This window comes from Mesoplodon mirus (genome assembly GCF_964341445.2).
Source record: "Mesoplodon mirus genome assembly, chromosome: 2".
NCBI classification, from domain to species: Eukaryota; Metazoa; Chordata; class Mammalia; order Artiodactyla; family Ziphiidae; genus Mesoplodon; species Mesoplodon mirus.
Genome location: NC_138977.1, coordinates 9618494 through 9641518, shown reverse-complemented (window position 1 = coordinate 9641518; position 23025 = coordinate 9618494). Strand labels below are relative to the sequence as shown.

Here is a 23025-nt window from a genome sequence, read left to right as displayed (position 1 = left end):
CCACATGCCACCGAGCAACTAAGCCCATGCACCACAACTACTGAGCCTGCGCTCAAAAGTCTGCAATCCACAACTACTGAGCCCATGTGCCACAACTACTGAAGCCTGCGTGCCTAAAGCCTATGCTCCGCTACAAGGGAAGCCACTGCAGTGAGAAGCCCATGCACCTCAACAAGGAGTAACCCCTGCTCACCACGAGAGAAAGCCCGCATGCAGCAATGAAGACCCAACACAGCCAAAAATAAAAACAAACAAATAAATAAATAAATTTATATATTAAAAAAAAAACACTGACCAATCTACTAAATATTTTGTTGGAATGAGTCTACCTAAAATACTTGACTCTAGAGGCAGAAATTGTATTCTCAGCACAGCACTATGAATCACCAGTGAAGAGAATTTTGGCCACTGTTACTGAACACATGCAATGTACCAGATACTGTGCTAAGCACTGTAGAGGCATCAGCATACTTGCTGTGTAACCTTGAGCAACTCAACATCTTGGTGCTTCATCTCATGTATAAGACGGAGATAACACAATAGTTATATAATAGAGGGGTTTTGAAAAATAAAGGCATTAACAGTATGTATGTAAGGTGCTCAAAACAATGCCTGGCAAATAGGAAACACTAAGTGTTAGTTATTATTACCATGATTATTATTCCCCACAAACCCTATGGTTAGGCACTGTTATTACCAGCAGATGAGGGTAAGAGCATCTATCTCATAGGGAGGTTCTGAGACTATGAGATGATTCCTCTCAAGTGTTTAGCATTGTGCCAGGTGAATGCTCAGTAAGCTCTGGCTATTATGAGTTCGATACAGAACAGCAGTCAGATGAGGCCCTTTAGTGAGATCTGTGTCACTAATTTAGTGAAATATTGTGTCAGTGTGGAGAAAAAATTAGCTTTTTTTTTTGTGGGAGAGAAGGCTAGTATTATTCATCCATCCCTATAATGTACTTATGGTGCCTTGTGATATATAATTAATATGTCAAAGGATGAGTGATATTTGACATGGAATAGATAAAAACCAAGTATATGAGGCACAGCAAGAGCTAAGGAACAGAGGAAGCCTTGGGATGGGGTTTTGTATAGAGAAGAGAGAACTCTGGCCCAGGAGACATGCAGTTGGACCTGATTCTGCCATTTACTAGTTTTTTGACCTTGGGCAAATTACTTAACTTTTCATTTCCCTCATTTGTTAAAATGAGAATTCTGAGTTCAATACATCATCTATCCCAACTTTAAAAAGTAATTTTGTTTGTTTAATATCTAAGAGATGATGTTGGACCTTAAAGAATAGGTCAGATTTTGAAAACTGGAGCTTCTGGTTCATACACCAAAGTATGAACACAGGATATACTATTTAGATGCTTTGGGGGAATACCATTGCAAATTTGCCCATGTCTGTGTGAGTGTATGAGTGAGACCAGGCAGGAAATGTGAGTCAGGGTCATACTTTGAGAACCTTAGGTACCAGGCCTTGAAGTTAGAAGTTTATTAGGGGGGCACTGCTAAGCCATTGAACTTTTCTGAGCAGGGGAATGACATGCTCAAACCACTCCCCTTGGGAGATTATTTCAGTAACGAGAATGATATAAGGGTTCCCTGAGGCATGGAGGAGGGTTGTGGGACCACCCTAGAGGTCCAGGCATGAGGTCAAAGTAACTAGGAGCATGGGAAAGGAAGGACATGAGAGGGTTTCAAGAGGGAAGTGAATATCTCATGGAAGGGATGAACCTGTGGAAATTCTCCCGTATGATTTAATTGGCAAGGAGTCTATGTGACGGTTCAGCAGTTTAGTGCAGAGCCATTCATTCCTGGCAGAAACTGGGGGTCTGAACATTTGTTAGGTGAATGGTAGGTAGTAAGCTCACAAAATTGGGGATCAGCCTTGTTACTAATGGTTGAATTAATAGAGGTCAGATAAGCAAAAAGAATGCTGTCGATTTATTACAGTTTAGGAGTTCAGTAGCTTGAATATTCACTGTGAGTTTTGGGGAATAACAACATTGAAGTTCTGTGTGGCAGGAAAATGGAGGAGGGAACAGTCCTCAAAGGCTTGTGTCTACATGCTGCAAATACTACCTGACCCTGACTGGAAATGTGGTCTCAGAGAATAATTCTAAGCAAGGATTATAGAACGCCCCACAGACTTCAGAGACTGTTGAAATTCATCTAAAATTCTACTGTCATCATGATATTTACCATCAAATGTTCACATAGAACTTTTTACATAGTATACAGGCTGTTTTGAAACTCTCAGAAAAAAGTCTAACAACTTTTTGCAAATTCTTAGAATTATAATTAGATCTGAAATTTAGACTTGAGAGTGAGGATAATAATGAGAACCATTACTGTGAAGTATGCTCTGCTTTAAGAAAGACACCAATTGGAATTTTCACAGCCGTCCTATTAGAGATTTATTCCTTCAGCAAATATTTGAGTGTCTACTGTGATAGGTCTGTGGAAACTCTGGGGATGTAGTGGGAAACAAACTAGATAGAGCTCCCACCTACACACAACTTAGAAGGCTGATAGGGTCTTCCCATGAATAGTCAACAGCATGCCTAAAAACGTCTATAATTACAAACAGTTCAAAGTTCTCTGGAGGAAAGGGTGTGATGAGAGAATAAAGGGATTTCAACATCAAAAATATATAATTCCCCCCACCACAGTTATCACAGGAACAACCCCCCTTTTTTTTTTGCCTCCTGCCTTTTTTTTCTTTCTAGTTTTAATGAGATATAATTGACATCCAACACTGTATAAGTTTCAGATGTACAGCATAATGACTTGACCTACATACATCATGAAATGACGACCATGATAAGTTTAGTGAACATCCATCCTCTCACCTAGATACAAAATAAAAGGAGTACCCCTTTTTAATGTGAAGAATACCACACCAGTGATCCTTGGCAGGCTTGTTCCAGGGAAACTAATTCACTTAAATTCATTTAAGGAGCTGATACACAAACTCTACATTGCATTTATTTTTCTGAGTAGAACCATCTCTTAAAATAAGTTTTTGGGTTCACAGTTTGCATATATAAAATTTGCAGCCAATTTTAAGGGCTCACCTTATTGTAAATGATTAGTAATTGATTTGGGGCAGGGGGAGACAAACTGCTTAAGTAGCATAATTAATTTGCCTTCGGTCCCTTGATATCTCCTTTTCTCTGAGGATCCTGTCCTCCTCCCTAGCTCAGCCCATCCACTTTCTCTGATCACACTGCTAGATCTTGGCATTATCCCACACTGTCCCAGCTCCATGATTTTAATCTCCAGCATCCCATTCTCAGACTGTTCCCCAGCTTTTGGGGGTGGTTCCCTGCTCCAGCAATTGTTGGATTCCACTCCTCCCACCTTCATTCCTTTGATCTTCTCATCTTTCCATCATCATCACACTCTCCCGTGTCCTCACCTCTCTGCTTATCACAGTTCCCCAGAGTCACTCCCCTGCCTACACCCTCCGCTCTCTGACGCTCTTTCCCTCCATCACACCCACCTGCAAAATCCCAGCTCTTCCCCTTTAGGCCAACCGAGGCTGGAGGAAAAGCCACAGCCATGCTGACTGGCCTTGCTTTAAATTCATGACCACTAACCTCAAATGGGCACTTAATAGTGCTGCCTGGCATCCTACCACATTTCCATGGTTCATTTGCTCTCAAACTCTCCCAAAAGATAACCGTTTCATATGCGCTTCTCTCTTTTCCAACCTCCAGCATCTCTTCCACCCTCACCATTTCTCCGGAAGTAGGGTCCGGGGCTATTTCACCAAGAAAAGAGAAGCAGAGAGAAGAGAAGCTCCCTGTGTTCCCAGCTCCGCAGCCACCAGCCCTCGTGCATCTGGGCCACACACTGCCTTCCTTTCTGTGCTAACTTCTCCCTGCTTCAGGGCTCTGGCCCCCCCGGCTCTTCTGTGAAAGGGGGAAGAAGACTCAGCCTCAGGGTCTTTGCACTTGGCAACCCTCCCTGCAGATCATGTGATAGGCTCCCTCTTCCTCTAGGACCTCTTGTCAATAAGGTTTTCCCCACCCGCATGAATGCAGCAACCGCCCCCATTCCCCATCCCTGTTACCCTTTGGTTTCCATCCCATGTACCTGGCATATTTGTGTATTTATTCATTATTTGTCCCCCCTGAGGGATTTGTATCTGTTTGCACCATATCCCTTGTGACTTGAACAGTGCTAGATTGATTCATTCACTCATTCCTTTATTCAACAGGGGCCGGACCCTGCTCCAGGCACTGAGGGTACAGCGATGCCCAGAACAGACCAAAAAATCCTGCTGTTTTGGTGAAGGAAGTACTTAGGTAGTGATAAGCATCCACACCAGGCAGGGAAAGAGGGCATAAAACGTGTGTATTTGGGTGGGATATGGTGGGTGGGGGGTGTGTGAGATTTTAGATAGAGTGGTCAGGGTGGGCCTCGTTGAGAGAGGAATGTTTGAGTGAAGACCCGAGGGAGGTGAGGGAGAGGCCCATGCGGGCATCAGAGGAAAGGGCTTTCCAGGGAGGAAACAGCCGGTGCACAGGTCCTGAGGTGGGAGTGTGCCCCAGCGGTCCCAGGACTTGTGAGGAGGCCACAGAGACTTGAGGGAAGAGCAAGGGAGAGAGTAGACCAGGTCAGAGTGGTAAAGAAAGACGGGAAGGAAAGTTCATGTAGGGTCTTGTACACATTGTGAGAACTTCTATTTTGAGTGAAATGGGGAACCAAGGGAGGATGTTTTTGGATACAATGATATTAATATGCAACCCACATTCAAGTTTTCACAACTGTCCCAATAATGTCCTTTTGAAAACAGTCCAATTTTCTATTACCATTGAAAGAAATAGCTGGCACGAGTGGCAACATCCAATTTCACAGCACGTGTAGTATTAGTAATTATCATTTGGGGCTACTAGGCTGCACTGGGAAAGGTCATCTATAGATTTAAAAAAATGAACAGTTCTACATCTTTTTATAGCTTTTCCCCCAATCCAGAATCCAAACAAGGATTAGTTGTCATGTCTTTTTTTTTTAACTGCTCTATTGAAATAAAATTCACATGTTATAGAATTTGCCCACAAAGTGTACAATTCAGTGGGCTTTAGTATATCCACAGAGCTGGGCCACCATCACCACAAACTAATTTTAGAACATTTTTGTCACCCCCAAAAGAAACCCCATAACCTTTAGCTATCACCGCCCCCCCCCACGCCCCGTTCCAATTCCCCCAAACAAAGGCAACCACCATTCTTCTTTCTGTCTCTATAGGTTTGCCTATTCTGGATATTTTGTATAAATGGAAGCTTACAACTTGTGGTCTTTGGTGTCTGGCTTCTTTCACTTAGCATAGTGTTTTCAAGTTTCATCCATGTAGCATGTGTCAGTACTTATTCCTTTTTATGACTAGATAATGTTCCAGTGTATGGATATAGCACATTCTATTTATCAAAGGAGGGTTTGAGCGGAGGAGTGATCTGATGGGAGTGGCATTTAACAAGGCTCACTCCAACTGCTGTTTTGAGGAGCAGAGAATGAATAACTATATCAGAAGTTGATTTTTTTGGGAAAATAAGATGAGGCCCAAGAATTGACCTGTAAGTGCTCAAATCATTTAAAGAAGAAATTAGCAGAAATATTCTGACCTATATATAAACAGTATTTTATGTGCTTTGGAGGACTTGTTGCATTTCCTTAGAATAATTAAACATGGAATGCAGAAATTTAAAAATAGTTAATAAATAAGAATTTTAAATGGAATGTGCACGTGTAAAAGTACGTGAACAATTGGAGAGTACCATTAATTGGATTTTTAAAAAAATATTGCTGGTAATGGTTCTTTTGGTACATGTGAAATTTATTCCTCAGAATAATTATTCGCCTCTAACATAACTCAGCATTATGGTAATTATCCAAGATTTCATGCCAGCTTCCAGAGAGCTGGCCAAGAGAAAAATGAAATCTTATAAAAAAATTTTCAATGTCTACCCAGATCAGGTATGTGGGAGCTAGTTCGGTTTTATTTTGGGAAGTTGGTGTCATCTAGAAGATTGTAGAAACTCGATCAAAAAAATTTTAAGTTCTATTGTGGCATCTGTCATTATTTGGAGCAGCGAGGTAACCAACTGGAATCATTAGATCCCGAATTGGCATAAAACACACGTATTGATTCAGGGTTTGTTACAAGCACATGCAATAGTTACTAGGTTATCCATTTTTGGGTACGTGCAATTTCTAGGGCTTGCAAATCATTGAGGAGTAAGCGAGGGGCAATGAAACTAGACATAAAAAGGCGAGGCTCGAAAGGTAATTGTCAAAACGCACTCCACGTTTCTAGAGCGGTTGGGTGGGCCCGGTGGACGTGTTCTAGGAACATTTCAAAAAAATAAACATTGAGCGCGGAACTTCACCGGCAGGTAAAGTACGGAGACCGCTCCCCCGGGACTAAAGGAGGCAGGGGCTGTGGTGTTTTCTCCTTGGAACCAGAGGGGCGTGGGGCTGGAGGCGCGGGGCGGGCCCAGCGCTCGCGCCGGCGGGGCCGGGAATTTGGAGAGGATCCCTGGTCGCGCAGCCGCGGCGGGAGCGGCGGCGCGCGCAAGTGCGCGTGTGAGCGAGCTAGAGAGCAGGCGGGCGGGCGAGTGCGCCGGGTATTGGCAGCTGAGGAGTGGAGGCTGGGCGGCTCCGACTCCCTGACGCCAGCGCGACCAGATCAATCCAGGCTCCGGGAGCGAGCGAGCGAGCGAGCGAGTGTGCGAGCGGGCGGGCGGGAGGAGGAAGGAGAGGCCGAGCCGCTGAGCCCGGGCCGAGGCGCGGGGAGTGACCCTGCGAGCGCAGCGCCCGGCCGGCCGGACCGGGGCCGCGGGGCACCCCGCTCGCCCGGCCAACTCGTGCGCCCGCGTGGACAGGCGCGCAGCCAACCCGGTAAAACGAAACAGACCCGAACCCAACTTTCCCCTCCGTCGCGTCCCCGCCCTCCCCTCGGCGCCCCGGGCTTCCCAGCGCCGCCGCCGCTGCCGCCGCGGGCTGGGGCGGGCGCGGGCCGGCCGGGTGGCCACGATCGCGCGCGGGGCCGGCGGCGCGGGCTGCGGCGGGGAGGGGGCTCTTCCCCGCGTGGGGCGGACCGGGGATTCCCCCCCCCATGATGGCGCCTCCCGGCCGCTCGGAGGAGCAAGCCTGCCACCTCCTCCTCTTCACGCGCCTGGGCAGCCGGGCAAGGCTCGGGCCCGTGTGCCCCCCGCGTCTTTGTTGGGTCTGCGGTGGGGAAGCCGCGTTCCTCGGTCCCCGGCCCTGCCCGCGGCCGGCCCTCCGCGGCCACCCTCCCCCTCCGCCCGCCGCCCGTTTCCCTTTCCCTTCCTGCAGCCGAGCCTGGGCCGTCGGCGCGGCCCGCGGGCCCATTGTGTCCCGCGCCGGCCCGGGCGACCCCTGCGGGAGTCGGAGGGCGGCCGCCGGCGCTGCCCTCTCCGCGGAGCGGGGCTGTTGTAAGAGGGACACCCGGTGCCCTGAGTCCCTCTGCGTCCGGGCCAGGCTCCTTCCTGTGCCCCCCAGCAGCGTCTTGGGGGTCGAGGTCAAGGAAAGTTCGCACTGAAATTCCCTCTCATTTATTCAAAGGTTTGGCGGCGGCGGCGCGCGTAATTTTTTTTTTTTCTCTTCCGCCTACACCCCCCGGAGTCTCCGAGTGTCGTCTCATTCCTTTCCCTTTCCCGGATTTGATTGCCTCACTGCCTGTGTATTTGAGAGTTCGCTGTGCAGCAACTGTTCATTTACTCTGCGCCCGGTCTTTGTTAGTGTTTCTCGGGGTGGTTTCTGCAGGAACGGGGGGGGCGGGTGTTGGGTGTGAGAGAGACAGACGTGGGCTTGTTTTTCTAGTTGCTTAATATATATGAAGGCTTCCAGAGAGAGCGTTTCCCTGATGTACTTTGCGAAGGGAGGGGGAACAAATGCCTGCCGGATCTTACAACTACAGTAGCTGCGGCTTTTGTTTATTTTGCGGCGCGGACGATGTTTCAGTGCACTTGCAAGATCCCCGGCCGGGCGCTTCCCTTCTGAAAATCGAGGCGCGTCTCCGAACCCTCTCCCGAGAAAACATCGTTGTCGTGAGTGTTGTGACAGCCGGCCTCTTTCCGCTGAGGTTCTCTTGCCATTGTAGCTGAAATTTCAGAGTAGGTGGAACGATACAGAAGTTGCCTGATCTCTGTATATGCTTCCTTTTACTGAAACTCCTAGCAAGCAGCTCAATCGCCAAATGCCTTTATTTCAGAACGTTTCTCGCTTTCATTACCTGCCGTGGATAACATGCATTCAGTAGCACAATGAGAAAACTGTTCTCTGCCCATGTTGATTTTTCATCTTGTTTCTCATTACCGCTTGACGCTTTATTGGAGGTAGCTGAGCTGTATTAGAACCACGATTTAAAAAGAATCAGGGCAGAATCAGTGTGCACTGCCCCGGGATTTTCAATTAGTATAAATATTTTGCATAAGTGTTAATTCTGATGGAGGTGCCAGGCCTAAATGTGCTGTAACTGATTTAAATGTTTGTCCTCCCCTCTCTCTCCCTCTTTCCCATTTGCAGTAATTTGATATTTCTGTGCAGATGGTGTACATTTGTGTAATATTGCAGTTCTTAGGAAACTGTAACCAGGGTCGTGGGAGATGGTTTTCTAGAGGTGGGCGATGTCAGAGCCTCTGGAGGATCCAGGCAGGATCAGGTTGCTTCTGAGGGTAGGGATTTGTCCTTGATTTAGTTTTGACCCCTCCAAGCATAGGTATGTAACCAAATACATTTTTCCTTTTTGCAGTATCCTTTGGTTTTATACCCTTGAAGCGCTGATGACCTTTGCGTTTTAGAGAAATGACAGTTTTTAGGCAATTTAAAATATTAACTTCTTACACCTCTTGGAATTTAATTTTTTTTCTACTAAGTTCATTAAAGCATTAAGAGGAAGTAAGTCTCATTTTCCCAAATACATTTATTAGTTGAAAACTAAATTGCAGGTTGTAATTTTTATTTCTAGTAATTCTGGGTTTAGTAACTTGGTTACAGTGGAAAAGAATAAACTTGAGTGTAATTAGATGAGTATATTTAAGCTGCAGTCGCCTACATAATCAAGGCCAAGTTGTGTGTGTATAAAAGATCTCATTTGTGTAGTCTTACAAGGCTAATGGAAGCATCATTGAGGCTTTATAAATAATGTAAGTTGTGTATAATGTAGAGTCTCCAGAGACGGCAGAGAAAGCATCATTACCAGCCTTTTCAACCTGCTTGAGATCTTAAATTGATTTACAGCACTGAACTGGTGCAAAATGATACATCAGGATGACATGGGGTCAGCCTGTAAAAGTCTATGATGTCAGCCTATTAGTTCAGTCATCATAATTAAACCATATTACAGGGGCAGCTAAGCAGGAGTCTGGCGTTATCCTTCAGATATGGGTGGTACATGGATTTTGTTTATAGTGGAAAGGCCAAACTGGCAAGGAACGCTAGTGTTTCTGAAAAGGGGAAAGGCTTACAGAACTCTGAATTTCTGAAAAAATTGAAGCTAAATTAAGGCATGTTCAGTCTGCATTGTCTAAGTAGCTTTCCATTTGGTAGTGGAGAAACAGATGCTTTGAGGGTGCCGATAAGGACCTTTCCAGCTCTGGTCCATGCACTGAATCATGCTTCATGTGAGCTTGAATTTAACTTGGCCTTAGGGACCTTATAAAATATCAGAGGACCACATATTTCACATCTCTGATCCTTTTATTAACACTGAGTTGCACTGTATTGATGCAAACGCTGATACGTTATTTCTTTAATCATAGTTACCAGGTCTCCACTGGAAACAGAGATATTTGAATTGAACATGTAAACAGTTCAGGGAAAGAAGATTCTTATTTTTTGCTTAAATTTCTGGCAATCCTTATTCCATTTATGGGTCATCTAGGGCTGTGCTGTCCAATTAGGTGGCCATAACCATGTGTGGGTATTTAAGTTGAAATTAATTAAAATTAAATTAAAATAAAAATTCATCTCAGTAGCACTAGCCACAGTTCACATGCTCAGTAGCTAATGTGGCTAGCGGCAACCACCATGGAGAATGTATATATAGAACATTCCCATCATCACAGAAGGTTCTGTTGGACAGTGCTGCTCTAGACCTTTTGCCTCTCCTCATCCTCACTTTCTACTCACCTTTCAGCTGCTTCTCTACTTGGAACCTCTGTGGATGAGTTTGTGAGGTCGAAGGGAGAAAGAAATACATCAATTAATTTTGCTACTTCCTAGTTGCTCTTGTTAAAATAAAAGAGTTTGGAAGTGACAGTTGAAGCTGCTGCATAAAATGAGGCTGACTTTTCTGTCAGTCATATTTATCATTGGTGTCATGGCTTCTAATTTGATTTAGAGCTTTGGGTAGGAGAAGTAATTGTAGCTGATTTTTTTTTCTGTGTCCTTGTCTTTAATACTCACATCTCATTTAAGTGTCAAAACTTCCCTAAGTACTGTTGTCACGTTTTACAGGTAAGGCAACTGAGTTCTGAGTGATTCATTGTCTTGCCTCAGGCCACATAACTAGTGATTATATTCTTAGCCATGAAGTGAACAAGGCAAGCTCACTCTAGAGCCTCACTTTTCTAAAAAATTAATTAATTTTTGGCTGCATTGGGTCTTTGTTGCTGCGCGCGGGCTTTCCCTAGTTGTGGCGAGCAGGGGCTACTCTTCATTGTGGTGCGCGGGCTTCTCATTGCGGTGGCTTCTCTTGTTGCGGAGCACGGGCTCTAGGCGCGTGCTCTGCTGAAGCATGGGCTTCAGTAGTCGCGGTGCGTGGGCTCAGTAGTTATGGCTCGTGGGCTGTAGAGCGCAGGCTCAGTAGTTGTGGTGCAGGGGAATAGTTGCTCCGCGGCATGTGGGATCTTCCCAGACCTGGGCTCGAACCCGTGTTCCCTGCATTGGCAGGCGGATTCTTAACCACTGCACCACTAGGGAAGGCCCCTCACTTTAAAATATATATATCTATATATCTATATATATATATAGAATACCTGAATAATCACTGTTCTGCTGGGCTTTATTATTCTGGTATAGACATGACTTTGCTTTTATTTTTTAGTCTTTTAGACAACTTTGCCTTCTATTGTGCTTTTCTGGGCCATCTTCTGTTGTCTTCCTTTAACTGCTTAAGAAAGGAAACATAATGTTAACACCTCTCTAAGCAGAACATAATTGGAAGACTAAATCTGACATAAAAGTAATGCATTTCAAAGCCAAATTGGTTTTATCTCTGCTTTTCTGGGTAATTCCTGTCACTTTCCCCTTGCTTTTTTCTTGTATAATCACAAGCTGATGGTACTAAAAAAGAAAGTTCTAGTAGTTCAGTTTATCTCATTAAAATTAGTCTTCTTTAGCTGGTAAACACTGCACCTTTGAGATGCAAACAGTTCATTGCAAATTCCTTGGAATTTTTTTTTCTTTTTTTACATTTATGTCTATTTTTGTATAGTCTTACAGTTCAGTCATTTTTATTTTTATTTTTTTTCGTCAGGGCTATTTAAGAATTTGATGAAACCCTGGATACCCTGTCACGCTCCCATCCTCTAATCCAAAAATGCTTATATGCCCTGGTAAACTTGTGTGTGCACAGAAGTACCCAAATTTCAGGTGAAGGACATCCATGGGACTGCCTTGCCAAGTGTGTTCATAAACACTGATTTGTAATTTCCTTTACAAAGAATAGAGATATTGAGTGTTAAAAGCTACTTTGATGTTCCTATCAAGCTGAGCAATCCGAGGCCCAGGGAAGATAGCGGATTTGCCTGAAGTCACCCATCCAGTGATTGGAGGAGGGAAAGCCTGCACCTGGATCACTGTCATTGTCAAGTTCCCATTTGTTTGTTTTTTCCTTCCTCACGCGCTGTGCTCCTGGGCCTTTGGTCTGAGCATATCCAGTGTTAATTGGGGAGGGGAGGAAAGAAGAATTTTTTGGCGTGATATTAACTTTTTGTACCCAACATTGTTTGAGCTGAGTGTGAATCAAGTCTGACAACCTCAGAGAGATGTTTTTAACAGATTAAAATGGATTTTTTTTTTTTAAATTTTAGAGATGGAAAAGAAACGCCTTATGCCTGATTTAGTCAATGGGACCTTACTAGAAAATGGTAGATCTGAGATTCTACGAAGTTCAAATTAAATTAGGCAAGTCTGCTGTACAAATCTCCTCTTTTGGCTCTCAAAAACAAATCATATTCCTAACCAAAAGTCAGAGATTGGGGTATTTAGGGAAGGAGTTAAGAGGTACTAGGGAGAGAATTGGAAAGGTCTAAGGAGAAAAGGGATAATTTAAATATAAAAATTTAGAAATGAAATATAAAGTTATAAAATGAAATATAAAGTTATAAAATTGAGGCTGATGAAGTGTTCTGTGTAATTGTACTTCTGTATGTGGTTTTTCTTTTCTTTTTTAAAAACTTACTATTACTGGTTTATTATGAAAGGATATAACTCAACAGCCAGATGGAAGAGATGCACAGGGCAAGGTATGGGGGAAGGGCGCCACGAGCTCCGTGCCCTCTCCAGGCGCCCCACCCGCATAGCACCTTGATGTGTTCACCAGCCTGGAGGCTGTGGTCTTATTTTTCGGTACCAAGATTAGCAGGAAGTGCGTTGGTAACAAATAGAGGCATCTCCATTTTGCCTCAAATTGACATTTCTTGACTCTTTATCCCCCTTTTCTGCTATTACGTCGTACTGCAACTATTTAGGCTAATCTGGTGACCTGTCATCTGATTTGCTGCAAAAATACCTGAAGTATTTTTAATACTTCTGGAGTTACTGCCTTTAAAAAAAAAAAAAAAAGCTAAGTTGCATGAATGTACTTACTTAAAATCTAAGTCAAAATCTTCACTATGGTGTTCATTATTAAAATAATGTCAGTTTTAGAGATGTACTACTAGTCCTAGGCAAAAAAGTAACATTTACAGCTATTGCTGGCTGACTTGCAGAAATGAGCGGGCCCTGTAGAATTCATTTGCATAAGGAAAGCTGTCTTTCAGATGGGAAAAGCCAATCTTTCAAAAACAGTTCAGCTCCAATGACTGCGTTGGGCTTTTAGGCTGATACTGGGAACTGCAGTATTTGAGCAGTTTAATCTAACATCTTTGTGATTTCTTTTAAATTAATTTATTATTTTATTTTTGGCTGCGTTGGGTCTTCGTTGCTGTGCGCAGGCTTTCTCTAGCTGTGGCGAGCGGGGGCTACTCTTCGTTGTGGTGCGCGGGCTTCTCATTGCAGTGGCTTCTCTTGTTGCGGAGCACAGGCTCTAGGTGCGCGGACTTCAGTAATTGTGGCATGCAGACTCAGTAGTTGTGGCGCATGGGCTTAGTTGCTCCGCGGCATGTGGGATCTTCCCGGACGAGGGCTCGAACCTGTGTCCCCTGCCTTGGCAGGTGGATTCTTAACCACTGCGCCACCAGGGAAGCCCTGTGATTTTTTAATAAGCTAAAATCAGAACTTTAGAGAACATTCCCTCTTGAAGATAAAGCATCAAACTCTCTAAGGATTGAGGGAATCCATACCTGGCAGTTCTCCCAAATCTCTCTGCTTGGTTCCTAGTGTTCACATAGGAGCCTTATATAGAACCCAGGTCTATGGTTGGTGGATTGATTTCTTAACTAATTTTCTTGAGACAGACAAGCCTGGATTTCAAGGAACACATACAACGTACACAGCAGTTACTTATGCATCTATATGCTTTTGAGCTCACGGTGAAAATAAATATTCACTATGTCATGTTTGTGAAAAGGAGGATAGAGGGGTCTAGCTTTTGATTCAAAAATATATTTATACGTGTAATTTTTTAATGCTTTATTTGTAGTTTCCCCTTAATTTTAGGGCAGCTGTACTATATGTTTTCCTACAATTCCAGATAGTTAGGGTATAGTTACGCAAACTATTCATTCATTTTCCTCTCCGTGTCTATCTTTTGTGGTTTCTTTGCGGTGTGCTTATGCAAAGTGGAAGTATTTCAGACCTTTATAGTTTTTTTTTTCTTTCAGTTTCGAATACCACAAGAAGAAAAGGGAACTCATTATCTTTCAAGTATTATAATTAGGCGTTAAATTAAGTCATTATTCAGTTAGCTAAATGCAAGATCTTTTGTTTAGACTGAAGGAAAACATGTTTTTTTAATGGAGGAGAGGGGTATTAAATATCTCCTTATTTGATCATTTTGATGCAGTGTGGTAATGAGCATATGCTTCACTTAGTGAATCTGTTAGTTCAGAGGGGCTCAGTAATTAGTGAGGAGACCCACAAAAATGAAAAACTAAATGCAACATCACAAGAGTTGTTGCAGGGTAATATAGGGGTAAGTTGTACAGACAGTTCACGTGAGGCCCACCGTCATGTGGAAGGACGTGTGGCTTTGCACCGGGAGAAGGAAGAGACATTTGGGCAGAGTCGCGGCGTGGAAGGCTCGAGGTAACAGGAGCAGCGCCGTCCGAGAGAACTCTCTGCAGTGATGGAAATGCGCTGTATCTGTGCTGTCCAGCACCATAGCCACTAGCCGCGAGTGGCTGTTGTGCATTTAAAATGTGGCTAGTGCAACTGAGGACTGCATTTTAAATTTTCATTAATTCATGTTGAAATAGCCACCTGTTTAACAGTGAGCTATCACGTTGGACAGCACAGATCTGGAGGCCAGTCTGCAGCTCTGACTGACCACAGAGGGTATTCCTGATGGGGTCCCGTGTGGTGAGCTGGGAGAGGTGTTTGGAAAGGTTACGCTGAGGATGAGCGTTTGAGGACCTCAGCGTGCCAGAATGAGGAAGCACTGGGAAGTCACAGAAGGTGTTTGAACTTGCAGTTTGGAGAGGGTAGAGTCCATATGCCAGGAGATTGATAAGAAAGCGCTTTGAGTTCTCTCTCTCTGATGGGGTGGGCTTTGTGAGTGAAAAGACACCTGGTGGTTATTTGGCTATAGAGTAATGGGAAAGAGGGGTGTCAGATTATTCTTAAGTTTCCAACCTGAGTGGCTGGAAAATTAATAAAGCCTTTACTTAAGAATAGAGAAGAACTGGTTGTGGAAGGAATAAAAATTGTGTGAATGATAAATTAGAATTGACAGGTTGAATTTAAGGTGGGGTATCTAAGTATTCTACAGGCAAGTTGGAGATACATAACTAAGCTAAAGCCTAGGGGAGGGCTCGGAGCTTTACGTAGATGCCAAGAAGTGATCTGTTGGGAATGATGGTGGAACGTCCGGGAATGGATGAGTATTTGGAGAGGATCATGAACAGAGAAACAGAGAGCTGGTGGATTGAATCTTCCATTGATGCCCACAACTAGGAAGTGGTAGAAAGAAGAGGCATGTTTGAAGTAGACAAAAGAAGGAACTGGAAGAAAGGTATGGGGTCAGAGGAGAAGTTAAACCAGGAAGCCAAGGGAAGAGGATTCCAGAAGAAGGTTCAAAGGGTGACATGTTGAATGGTTCAGGGTGAAGGAGGGAAGGTCAGGGTAATCAAGTGAATGCAGCTGAGGTGAAGAGACTGAGTATATTAAGAAATGAGAAGCAGCGTCTTCTATGCCCTCGAGTGACTTATGTTCCAAAATTGATGAGACGACTTCTTATTTGAAGGTTGAGGGAAAGAAGTTAATGGACAGAAAGCAACCAGAGATGATGGAGTTAGTGATCTGGAGCGCAGGTGACAAAATATTAGTCATGGTAAGGAGGGAGATTGTCTGAGAAGGAAGCGGAATGGGGTCCGAGAGAGGAGAGCAGATGGCACAGAGCTCATGTCAGCTTGCGCTGGTTTTCCCAGTAGTGTCGGAGGCAAGTCAGTCCCTTCATTGGGATGGTGAGCCGGGAGAATCAGAAAATGGTACTGGAAGTTTAAGAGTAATGGAGAAGTTTTGGAAGAACCATTGTAGGTGCTGTGCCAGGAAATCTATGGTGAATTCAGAGGCTGAACAGTTCGGAGGAAGCCTGGGGTGAGGTTTGATGTGGCTGTAGAGTAGACTAGTAATCGTTGCTTTTTAGTGTAACTTGGTGCCTGAAAGTAAGATTGGAGAGAAAAGTTGGCAGAGATGATTCTGGCTGAGGGATAGAAAATAGGCTAAGAAATGAGGTTCTAGAGTCAGGTTGCCTGGGTTTAAGTCCCAGTCCCCAACAATGACTTGCTTTTTTAGGGCAAGTTTGGGAAAGCTGCCATTAACTTTTTTTTTCTAATTTTTTAGAATTGAAATATAGTTGATTTACAATGTTGTGACCGTTAACTTTTTTTTTTTGACCGTTAACTTTTGAACCTCACTTTCCTCATCTGAAAAATAGAGATAATAGTATCAGCCTCAGGATTGATAGAACGATGAGATGAGTTATCCTTCCATATTTCATCTAAGACGCTGTTAATCATAAGGTGCTATTTCATGTACTACTGAGGAAAAAACCATCATTTAGGCACAACATACCACTGACTGTAAACTTCCTGGTTAGGAGAGGGTACATCTTGCAGTCAGAGAAGTACAGAATACATAAAGGACTTAGCCTAGGACCTGGCACATAATAAGCCTTTGGAAAATGTTAGCTATTTAATATTTGTAAGAGTCAATGTGATTGTAGAGTCTAGAATGTTAATGAGAGCAATATCGAATCCAATCTAGATAAGGGATTACAGGTTATAAGGAGTCTAATGGATTAAATAAACTGAGAAGGGTTAAGCAGTGGGAATCCCGATAATGAAATTGTGGAATATCAAGTTTGGGAATTTGTAGATGGAGCGTTTCCCTGACAATGCCAGCTAAAGGTTTTTAAGAAAAGTATAGTAATTGAACTAAGAGAAGAATGCCCTTTAATGATCTTAAAAAGCTATTTAAAGTTGCCCAGAGCTTTTAAAAGTAAGTATTGTGAATTTATCTTTGGATTTTTCTTACACTATTCATTAGTGTTAAAAAAATTTTTCTTCATTAGAGAATACACACTCAGTGAAGAAAGATACTGGCGTGGATTCTTGTCATAGTGTCAGAAGGAAAGGGGGAGATGGATTCTCGATTGTCATTGATTGAATTGTCATTTTCAAGAGATGGGGGTATGGGGGCGGGGGTAGTACTAATAGCTGCCTGTAGAGCTCTTTTGTTTTTGTTTTTGTTTTTGCCACACTGTGGCATGCGGGATCTTAGTTCCCCCACCAGGGATTGAACCCGTGCCCCCTCCGTTGGGAGTGTGGAGTCTTAACCACTGGACCACCAGGGAAGTCCCTGTAGAGCTCTTTTAAACATGGCTCTGAAGGCAGAAACCATAAAGGAAAAATTTATAGATTTGACAACATTTATGTGACCAAACACACACTCTTGAATGACCACACACAAAAATACAACCTTTCAAATTTGCAGCAAGTTACTCTTCTTGTAAAAAAACTTTTAAAATCAATAGGAAATTCCACCCCTACAGAAAAATTGGTACATGGACCTGGAGAGTATCATACTAGGTGAAGTCAGGCAGACAAAGACAAGTATCATATGATATCACTTGTATGTGGAATCTAAAAACATGATACAATGAACTTATTTACAAAAGACTCACAGACGTAGAAAACCAATTTATGGTCACCAAGGGGGAAAGCGGGGGAGGGATAAACTAGGAATTTGGGATTAACAGGTACACACTACTCTATGTAAAATAGATAAACTACAAGGATCTACTGTATAGCACAGGGAACTATACTTAATATCTTGGAATAACCTATAATGGAAAAGAATCTGAAAAAGAATATGTGTGTGTGTATACATACACCTGAAACGTAAATCAAGTATGCTTCAATTAAAAAAAAATGAAATTCTGGGCTCCTAAAAAAATTAGTAAAGGACAGGAACAATTCACAAATGAATGAAATGCAAACTACTAATAGACGTGGACTCTTCACTGGAATGGGGACGATGTCTTCTCTTTTACTTTATTGTATCATTCTTTGTGGAGCGGGAAGGATCAGTCTGGGGAAACTGGGCTTTTCCCACTGAAGGAAAGGAAGCCAAAATTTCCCTGCCTCCTAAGAGAAGCTGGGGTCACAAGGAGGTACACAATGAATGTAAGCTGGAGTTACAAGAGACAGGCCATCTCCATCCCATTTCCTTGATGTTGCCCCACTACCCTCATGACATTGGGCTAGGAGGCTCCTCATTGGAATGTGAGGTGTTCCCAGCGCTTTAGGGCCTCTCAGTTCTATGCAGGTTCTCAACCAGCTGGCATGATCGGTGAACTTTTAAGGATACCAGTGCTCCATAGAGCACATCAAAGTGGGCCTCTTTCTCTCCCATCTGAGTTGCAGTATTAGATTTGATTTGTAGTGGCATTTTCTTATTCATATGAGACACAGTGATGGTCTTAGAACATGGTCTTTCTTATTGAGCTAGACTGGTTCATAAGTTATTGAAATAAGAAGTTCTCCCACATAGTAAAACCTCTTATAAAGTGAAGAAAATGTAAAGTTAGGCATTAGCATTTGATTTCCCAGATTGTCTCTTAAGGGTAGTAGTTAAGGTCGTGGGCTTCTCGTGTGCTGCCCGTAAGGTGGTTATTGGTAGGGTCCTTACCTAACCGAAGTACACTCAGTCTTACCTCAGCCTTGAGTGTTTACCTGGCCACTCGACAGAAGAGGATTCATCAGCATCTTCTGACCCACCATCTCCTCTCTCTTAAGTGATCTGCAAATATTTCAGAGTTGGGGGAAAAAAAGGCTTTTGAATTTCACCCACAGGCTTACCACCAATTTCAGCCACAGGCCAGTTACCCCCGCCTCTTCTTTCTTAAGTCCTTTCAGAGGACGGTGACTGGGAGTAGGGGGCCGGAACTGGTATGCATTGGTCAGAGCCGTCCTTCAAACTCTTTAAGCAAAGTTGGGGAGGGAGGATGAATGCCGGCAACACGAGTCTTAATTTTATCAAAATGGGTCTTTAATTTTATGGGTAGCTTTTTTTTTTTTTTTGCCGTACGCGGGCCTCTCACTGTTGTGGCCTCTCCCCCTGTGGAGCACAGGCTCCGGGCGCGCAGGCTCAGCGGCCATGGCTCACGGGCCCAGCCGCTCCGCGGCATGTGGGATCTTCCTGGACCGGGGCACGAACCCGTGTCCCCTGCATCGGCAGGCGGACTCTCAACCATTGCGCCACCAGGGAAGCCCTTTATGGGTAGCTTTGTGTGGGAGGGAGTGGTAATGCTACAATGAGTGTCGCTTTAGGAATTACACCTTTAGCCCTGTGACAGCTCAGCACAGCTGCCTGTACATAGCTTGCGTCCCATCTGTTACGGCTTCCTGTTTTGCTTTGTGTCCGTTGCTGGCTTTGCAGTCTGCATAATTAATAACAACCTCTTTATTCTCCCAGTGTTCGTGTTTGTGCGCTCAGGACTTCTATTCAGTTTGTTCAAGCTCGAGAGAACGTTTGATGGGTTTCAAATGGCCTTCTGTTAAACTGTGAGCAAAATTAATTTGATTATCCTTGAAATGATTGGCATCCAAGCTGTATTTGTAGCATTTATTTGCATGGAAACACTGAAGAGTTCTGTCTTGTCATACTGTGCAGGCTGAGACGTTGATCTGTATTCCAGGAAAGCCTCCTATAAAATTGGTGCATCCTCACTGAGCCGTTCTGCTTTTTGTTGAGCCAATATTAATCAATTCAGCAAACGTTTCATGCATCCAGTGCTGGGCTCTGTTTCGGGGAGGGAGAGAGAACCATCTAAGTCAGTGTTTGCTGTGCAGAAGCAATCTTACTGGTAAGAGGAGACTATGATTATATGAAAAGCTAAACAACAAGCCATCGTTATTCACGTCATAGCGTCTTACTTTGAGTGTATTTCTTCAGTAATTGGGATCGCCTTTCAGAATCAAGGGATTAGGAAGGAAATCTAATGTAGTTGGTAGAGCTCCTGCACTGTGCCCACCTCCAGCTTAGTGGATTCTTTCAGCAGGTTTTTGAGCATCTCTATGTATACTTCTGTTCATAGTGTCTCTTACAGAGCTTGATAAAGTTGGGATAAGGGGTCATAAGGGTAGGATTTGCACTGAGATTGTAACTTTGAGGAAAAATACCAACGTGCTTGTCTAATGTAGCTTCTGTTTTAATAGCTTTTATTACAGTTATCTTATTCATTCTTCCGACTGAGTTCCTTGAGGGTATGTGGACAGTATCTTTACGATCTTCATGTTAGCACAGTGGTTCTCACTTTGCACATCAGAATCCTGTGAATGACAACCACCGCAAAAATGCCAGGGCCCGCCCCTGGCGGGGGGTCTGATTCCAGGGTTACGGTTGGGGAGCTTTTAAAGAAGCACCACAGGTGAGTCTAATGTACAACAGCATTGAGGACCGTCGGCCTGACACATGGTAGTGATGAGTGAATTTTTTCATTTTGATGTGTTTAAAAACGTGTCGGGAAATAGGACCTGTGGTGTGTTGTAGGTCTGTTGTTAATATGAACTGTGTCTTTGATACCCAGCAGCACTTGGTGCCGGGTGATACCTGTTCTAGGTGCTCCAGACGACCCAGGTAGTTCTGAGGGTTAACTTTTGCTCCCCCTGTTTTAATTTGAGGAGAGAAGAGATAGAAAGAAAGGATATGTGTGTTTGAGAGCTTTCGCTTTTCCCTTCTTGAAGGAATCAGCAGTTCCTTGTGTCCTAGAGTCTAGAAGCAGAGCTCATAAATAAAGCTGTTGCGACCTGGGACACCAAGAGCACAAAGAGAAAAGGAGAGAGGAGTGTTAGCGGAGGTTATCTGGCAGAGTCTGGAGGAATGTTTGGGTGTCACAGCTGGGGGGAGGGCGGGGCTGTTTCACCAGCAAGGATGCTGCCAAATGTCCTGTAATGCCGAGGTTGAGAAACCCTGGAATAGGGGATAAGGAGGGGACTAGAAGGCAGATAGGATACTGGAGCAGTAGTGTCACAGATGGCTGTTTCTGCCACACCCGTATGCTGTTTGCTGTATTATCCCCTCTCCCAAATCCTCTAGAGTCAAGAGCACTGTTTTTTTGCCCTTATCTGTAGATAGGATTGTGACTGCCAGCTGTGTATGAGCCGTTAACAATGAATATTTTAATACTTTACCTATAATAAAATATACTTGAAAGAGTCCTTCAGTTATTTTCCATCTCTACATTTGCTTGAACGGGACAGTATTAAATCACACACAAAAAATGAGCCAGTAATTTTTGTTCTGTTTTGCTTATGTTTTCAATAAAGGATACTAAGAACGATCAGTAAAATGGGAAAAAAAAATTAAAAAAGTAAATCCAGGAAAGCAATCAATCAGTCCATCTCTGAGAGAACCAGAATAAAAGGAAAATTTCCAATCTTAACAAAGGCTATCTACTAAAATCTTACTTTTTAAACTGCTGTTTCTTACAGCATCCTTTATAAAGGAGGAGTTTGAGGCATCTCAAGTGTCTCCCTTTTAGGAATGGATGAGAAAATACAGTCTATACGTCCTTTTTTTTTTTTTTAAACCACTACACGGTAACTGGTAAAAATAAACTAGATTTAAAAAAAAGAACAATCAGTGGGAATGTAAAGAAAATGAATTTCTTAAAAGGAGTTTAAATTTAATATTCCACAGCCTCATCATAAGAAAAGAGTATTAAGAGTTGAACACATACGTGGGCTGTTGGTGTGAGGTAATGGTGCCAATTTCCTTGTGTCTTTGTTCAGTTACAGCTTACAACTACTTATCCCTATTCTAGGCTGTTTAGATGAAAATGAATTTAATTTTGTCATCGCTGCCCTGATAAAACTCTCTGTTTTTTCATGTTCCAGGAAAGTGGCAAGATGCCAAGAAGGAAAGCAACAACGAAAACAAAAATAAGTTGGGGAGAGAAGGAACCAGGGGGATTAAAGTAAAACCATAAGCACATCCTTGCTTGTCAGTCCCTCTGCTTTATGCATGAGACAAAGGAGGAGGTTATTTAGGAGAAGCAGGGTGGTAGAGGGGCTGCCTCGGCAAGCCCTTAACCTTTCTGCACCTCGGTTTCATCATCTCTAAAATAGTCTCTACATCATAGGATTCCCATAAGGATTAAAGAGAGTGAATAGGTATAAAGTGCTCAGGACAGTGTTGGGTGTTTCATTGTGGTGGTGATGGTGATGATGATGACGATATGAGAATGATTTTTTATTCCCTCTGAATACTTGAGCTGTGTTGGAAACTGACAGAGACCATGGATACACTCTTGTGTGATGTCTCCCATAGAGGCACCTGCATGACAGCCCTCTCTCCCTTTGAAGTGGGTGGTGATGAGGCTGAGAGTTTGTGGAGTCCTCCAACTGGGGTGTTTCAGACGTTCTGTAAAGACTGTTGCCAATAGAATGAATTTCCAGAGGAGGATAGAGTGATTTATGTGATGAAATATGTCTTTAAGTTTTTATAACATAATAAAACCATTATAGTTAAGTCTCTGTCATCCATGTATAGATTTTCCACAGCAATATTTGAATCTTGAGCAGGTATTTCTTTAGAATTTACTACATTCTCAGAGTATATAATAGTTTTATGGTTAGTCTAAGCAACATGTGGTAAGGAATTAAAAGCGTTCTTTGATAAAAGCATAATACATATTCGAAAAGCAATGGTTACGTTTTATTAAGGCTGCTTTGGATTATCCATTCCGTGGTTCATCCCCACTGATGCAAGTGGTTGATAGTCAGCTGGACTCGTTTGGATTTCCACATCAGGGTAGGCAACACAAAGCCCAAGATGCACAGGAGGTGTAGTTGTGGTAAAGAAATGGCACAGGTTTTTGGCCACTGTCCCTTTAGATAAACAGCCTGAACACGTCCTGTGACTCTCACAATCAACCCGATAATATGGTTCTTCAACCCCCCGCCCCCCATAACGGTGAGCAGGGTGATGCTGGGAACTGTTTCATACCCATTTTCTTCCTACTGCACCTTTGTGTTGGGGATAAGCACTTAAAGTACTGTTCAGTTACATAGTGAATTGGTGGAGACTAACGCCTCTTAGTAGTTGAACTTGTACAAAGGAGGAGAACTTGTGTTCTGAAGCCTTCTAAGAGCACACT

General features: G+C 43.4%; 1 protein-coding gene across 4 annotated transcripts in view; it reads left to right on the top strand.

Annotated features, from left to right (window-relative positions):
- The first annotated feature begins 6390 nt into the window (after window positions 1-6390).
- Window positions 6391-23025, top strand: part of SMAD1 (SMAD family member 1) — a 79473-nt gene continuing 62838 nt past the window's right edge. Inside the window, exon 1 of one of the 4 annotated variants that reach the window (XM_082636645.1) lies at window positions 6391-6409. The gene's annotated coding sequence lies outside the window, so the exon portion shown is untranslated. Of the gene's footprint in view, window positions 6410-6624; window positions 6915-7867; window positions 8153-23025 lie in introns of those variants that run through there. The other 3 variants (XM_082636642.1, XM_082636644.1, XM_082636643.1) reach the window with 3 other exon arrangements.